This window comes from Oreochromis niloticus, unplaced genomic scaffold, assembly GCF_001858045.2.
Source record: "Oreochromis niloticus isolate F11D_XX unplaced genomic scaffold, O_niloticus_UMD_NMBU tig00008379_pilon, whole genome shotgun sequence".
NCBI lineage: Eukaryota > Metazoa > Chordata > Actinopteri > Cichliformes > Cichlidae > Oreochromis > Oreochromis niloticus.
Genome location: NW_020329156.1, coordinates 4,325 through 10,236, shown reverse-complemented (window position 1 = coordinate 10,236; position 5,912 = coordinate 4,325). Strand labels below are relative to the sequence as shown.

General features: G+C 42.9%; 1 long non-coding RNA gene across 1 annotated transcript; it reads right to left on the bottom strand.

Annotated features, from left to right (window-relative positions):
• Positions 1–841: 841 nt before the first annotated feature.
• On the bottom strand, positions 842–5,588 carry LOC112845649 (uncharacterized). Its single transcript, XR_003218518.1, has 3 exons — positions 5,428–5,588; positions 2,915–3,134; positions 842–884 (listed from the first exon to the last, which is right to left on the bottom strand). It is a non-coding gene; the product is annotated as an uncharacterized LOC112845649 (long non-coding RNA).
• Positions 5,589–5,912: the final 324 nt, after the last annotated feature.

The window sequence follows — 5,912 nt, the reverse complement described above, 5'->3', positions numbered from 1 at the left end:
AATTTGGTGTTACAGAGCTCTTACAGCAAGGGAAAATAAAATATAAAAGGAAGACACAGGGTGGTCCTATGAACGTAAGCAACCAAAGTTCGTATATACAGGTAACAATGTACAGAATATGTATAGAAAAATTGAGAAAATTGTACGGAGATATGTATAAAATGTAGAGTAAACTAACAAGCTGGTGAGTAAGATGACCAAAGGAATGTTAAGCTGCATTATAGAGTCTGACAGCTGCTGGTAAGAATGACCTGCGGTAGCGCTCCTTCCTACACTGTGGGCGTAAAAGTCCACTGCTGAAGGAGCTGCTCAGTGCTCGTACAGTCTCATGCAGGGGGTGGGAGGTGTTGTCCATGATGGATGTTAGCTTAGACAACATCCTCTCCTCCCCAACCTGCTCGATGGACTTCAGCGGACAGTCCAGGACAGAGCTGGCCCTCCTGACCAGCTTGTTGAGTTTCCCCCCGTCCCTCTCTGCCATTCCACCACTCCAGCAGACCACAGCATAGAAAATAGCAGACGCCACCACAGTGTCATAAAATGTCCTTAGGACTGTCCTGTTCACCCCAAAGGATCTCAGCCGCCGTAGCAGGTGGAGACGACTTAGACCCAGTAGAGTGGTTGAAGGAAAAGGGGGACAGGTGAGGTGCATTTCATGTCCCCGGTGCTGTGGGGGTTGCAGAGAGGTGTGACGAGCTCTGGTGGATGGGGAGGGAAGGGCTACTGAATCAAACCTGTTAAACAACTGGTTCAATCTGTTAGCCAGAACCTGGTCTCCAGACTCTGGACCCCCTCCGCTCACAGTGCTCCGTCCAGTGATGGTGTTCAGTCCTCTCCACACACCTCTGGTGTTGCTCTGCTGGAGCTGCGCCTCCACCTTCCTCCTAAAAGGAAGCATTACATTTAGAAAATAAAATACTTGTTTTATATTTGTTTGTATTTTTTGTAAGATAATACACTATATACACGGAGTTTATCTGGACGTAGTGTTTTCAGTGTCATCCAAGTGACTCTAGAGGATGAAAACCTGTTGGAGTGTGTGCTAATGTCTATAGCAGGGGTGTCCAAACTACGGCCCGCGGTCCATTTTTAATTGGCCCGCACTTCAACTTTTGCTTGAGTGTATGGCACTTCTTAGTTTTAACACCAGGGGGAGCTGCTGTTGATCAAGGCAGTTGCTCCACCAAAAAGGACAATCCTAGAAGAAATTTACCCCAAGTTACTGAACATGGCAGAACCAAAGAAGCGAAAGGTAGAAAGTGAGTGCAGAAAATTTCAGACACGGTGGGAGAGTGAATATTTCTTCAAAGAATTCAAGGGGAAGTGTCTGTTTTATCTGCACTGAAACTGTGGCAGTTATGAAAGAGTGTAATGTACGACGTCATTATGAAACCAAACATCAGGTCTATGCATCCTACACTGGTGCTGAGCGAGAGCAGAAAGTAAAGCAAATGGTAGCTGTCCTGCAGGGTCAGCAACAGTATTTTTTTTGTGCTCAAAAAGTCCAGGAAAAGGCTACAATAGCCAGCTATGAGGTGGCCCAACTCCTCGCAAGACGTGGAGTTACAGAGGAGCTGCTCGATCTTAAGAGTCTAAAAGGCACAACAACAGGTATGGATACTTTTGAAGCTGTGTCAGACTCAATTGACAAAATGGGACTTAAATGGGACAAGCTGTGTGAAGATACAACAGACGGGGCTCCAGCTATGGCGGGTGCACACAAAGGAATGGCGTCTACGATGTGCGCTGAGGTGAAAGAGGCTGGAGGTGAGGCTGTTGAAATGCACTGTACTGTTCACCAAGAAGCCCTTTGTGCCAAGACAGTCAATCTTGGAGATGTAATGAACACTATTGTAAAAACTGTCAACATAATTCGAGCAAGTGGACTGTACCACGGAGAACTTCAGGCTTTCCTTTCTGATGCGGATGCTGAATATGGGATCTACTCTACCACTCGGAGGCGCGCTGGCTAAGCCGCGGTGCCGTGCTGAAGCGTCTTTACTCCCTGAGATCAGAAATTGACCATTTTTGAAAGAGAAGGACCGACCTCTTCATGAGCTGAATGACCCTCTATGGTTGGCAGACCTTGCATTTTTAGTTGATCTTACTGATCATTTAACCACCCTGAACAAGAGCCTACAAGGGAAAGAGCAGCTTGTACCACAACTTTATGCGCACATGAAAGCATTTTGTGTGAAGCTCAATCTCTTTAAGACACAACTGCGCAACTTCAACGTTGTGCACTTCCCCACACTGTCCAAGACCAGAACTGCTTATCCACAGGCCAACCTTTCTGCTAAAAAAGGGAAATATGTGTCTGTGATTACATGTCTCGAAACAGAATTCAGACAGCGCTTCCAGGATTTTTCTGCCAGTTCTACAGGAGCTTGGAAAAGGAAAAGTGTCCTCTGATGAGACGCCACGTGAAAAAAAATGATCAGTCTATTTGGCTCAGATTTGCTCCTTGGTCAAATGACATTTGTCCGGATTTTTGGCACAAGTGGTGTCAGATCAGCAAAAGTAAAACGAAAACAAAAATGGGTACATTTTCAAATCCTTTGTTTATGGACAGAATTCGTCCTGTTGGACACAAGAAGCAGACTCCAAAAAAACTTTGAGACTCTGCAGAAGTCTGATTAGGCTGCTGTTTATCCAACTGGCTCACTGTGGTTTTTATGAAGTCATCTGTAATGTGTCACCTTTTCTGTAGAATGAAGAAGTGCTTCCCTTCTTTTAAAGGAAATACAGGCTTACAAAGATCCTCTAAACATGTTTCTGAAATAATCCTAAACACAATCATTAAATCAAAACTGCAAGAAACAATTTATTTAATCACTCTTCTTCACTTAATTCCTTAACTTAGTAAAAAACAAAACAAAACAAAAAATAGACAAAAACTCTTCTGCTGTCTCACCTCTGTCAGTGTTCATGCTGTTGCAAGAACAGGTGGAGGTGCAGGTGGAACTTTGACTTCACTGTGGTTTCTATGTGCAGGCAGGAGTGTGACATCTCAGAACAGCAGAGGATTGTGGTGCGCGGTGACTCCTGCTGCGACGCCCCCGTCTGAGTGTCCTGAGCTCCTGGTCCTCAGCAGACGGCCCACACACTCATTTATCACCATGTCTTTATCCTGCCTGTAAGAAAGCAAAGACAAGGCTAACATTACAAACAGCCAGCAACCAATCCCTTTTACTCCACCGCCCAAAAACCAGTGAGAAACACTAGCTAGTATTAACTTGGAATCAAAGTCCACTAGGGCTGCCACAAACAATTATTTTGATAGTCAACTAGTCACCGATTATTTTTGCGATTAGTCGACTAATCGGATCATGCATCCATTGGACGTAAAACGTACAGCTTATTGCACCAGCAGCATCTGCTCTTATATAACATTAGCTTACAGTTTTAAGTGTTTAGGGCAGGGGTGCCCAATCCTAGTCCTCGAGAGCTACTGTCCTGCAGCTTTTAGATTCATCCTTGTTCCAACACACCTGAATCAAATGAATGTCTTGTTATCAGGCCTTTGCCAAACTTGATGACATGCTGAAGAGGTCATCAAACCATTTGATTCAGCTATGTTGGAGTAGGGATGCATCTAAAAGCTGCAGGACAGTAGCTCTCGAGGACTAGGATTGGGCACCCCTGGTTTAGGGTATGTGCTAACTAAAAATAAAGACAAGATGATAGTTTATTAAATTTAATGAGATTTACAGATTGTTTCGGTAAAGTTTAATAAACTCCTTGCTATCTAAAATATAACGGGACACCGGAGTATATTCTGAACATCTCACACTTCTGATAATCAGTTGTCTGCTTGACGTTTATTCGGCCGTGTATGAACTATAACTTTAATCTCAGCCAAACCGATTTACTCAGGAACAAATAAAATACTAAAAAAAAAAAAAAAAGGCCAAACAATAACATTTTTAAGTTATCTAACTGACTTATATATGTTCAACCTGAGTAGCGAAAGACGGTGGTGCGTTTGAAAACGATTTGCCTGGAGTCCGGTGTTCTCACGGGCTCTAGTGAGCCTTGCCCCGGCTAGCTATGGAGCTAGTGGGTAACAGACGTCTCCGAAAACGTCGGAGCGCTTTTGAAAATATGCGGTGTCTTGATAAACTGAGCAGATATTTGAGGTTTACACAGCTACATTCTCGCCTGAAAATATGTTAAACGTTTATTTTGTGACCCAGAAAGATTAATAAGAGTAATATTAAAACTAACTAGCTGCCGCCATTGTTGAAAACTGAGCAGGGCCGCGCTATGAATTCTGGGACACTGCTTCTTCTTCTTCTTCTTCGGAGTGTAACGGCAGCTGGCATCCTTGTACATGCAGTGCTGCCATCTTCTGTTTCAGTCCGTTATTACACTCTTAAATCCTACTACTTATTCCTGCGTCTTTTGTGATCTTACAAAGCTTCAAACCACGCGTCGACTATTAAATCAGTCGTCGACTGTAATCGTGACTAGTCGACTAATCGTGGCAGCCCTATTCAGCAACAAAGACGCCATCAAAAAAGTCACGGCCATCAGAGCAACATCAGAGAAACAATAAAGTCTAACCATGGAAGGTATATAGAAATATATGCATAAAGACACAAAAACAAAGAACATCGACAATGAGCACCTTTCGTTTTGCTGAAAGTGATATAGCTTTCTCTTCCCATCAACTGAAACCACCAACATTTCAGGTGTGCATGCTGGGCAGCTGAAGCTGACATCACAGCACAGCTGCTCTTCCTCATCAAGAAAGCTGTGCTGCAGTGCAATCAACTATTACATTTAGGCAAAGATTACTTTTCATCCCTAAATGATTGACGGTCAGAAACTCTGACCTTGTCTCTACAGACAGCAGAGCTGCTGCCTTCTGTGGGTAGGAGTTCATTTTTACCCATCACCCCAGTTAAATTTCACTGGGGTCTGTCTCATTTATATGCCAGAACCAACACTTTGAAGCACTTTTCTTTGTAGCTCAATGGAGACACACATTTATGATCAGGTCCCCAGTTTCAGACACACTTGCACAAGCACACAGATGACCAATATCTCACAGTGGTTTAACACAGATCTGTCTGGGCTAAAGTACAGACATCGAACGCTATGACAGACCGAGGCAACTATGACCCTTGCAATTTTAGAAGAAGTCTGCTTGAAAGTAATCATGGACAGAATTCATGTTTCAAATTATTCTAAAAATGCACTTCAGCAAGTTTTTTTTTTATAATGCCTACTAAAGATGTTTTCAAAGGGTTTCCCAGATATGGGTTATTTCTAGTCCCAGATTAAAAGAATAATTCAGTGAAGACCTCCATTTAAACAACTTTAAGCCTAGCACTAGGCTTAATCCATGTCTGGGAAACTGCAGCATTATCCATGGAGGCATGAGCATTTAGCATAATATAGACAACAACCTCTTTAACTTACCCTAAAATCTGACTTGACTAACTCCAAGAAGGGAAACCCTGCTTTTACTGTCCAGGAAATGGAGATCAGTCACCCAGTGCAAGTGCAACTGTCATTTAAACTCAGTCTACAGTCAGACCAAAAGCCACCTCGCCAAATGTATTTACACAGCTGTGTGGCCAAAGGCAGGGGCAGCTTGGGTACGGCTGTAAACATTAGCCTCTTTAACTGCAGCTGAACGCCATCCCTCATTGTCTGCTACTTACAATGCAGTTAGAAAACAAGATCTACGGGTTTTCCTAATATCATTCACCACTGAAAAATATTTTGGTCTGTTAGATATTTCAGCAGCATACACAATTTACATCCAATACTGCAACAAGCTTACTTACCAGCATTTTTTTTATCAGATAAACTCAAATGAAACAAGTTGGTTAATTGGAAACAATTTCAACTTTCAAATCATGTCACTCTGTGTTTATTGGAAAGGAGATTAAAATGCATGA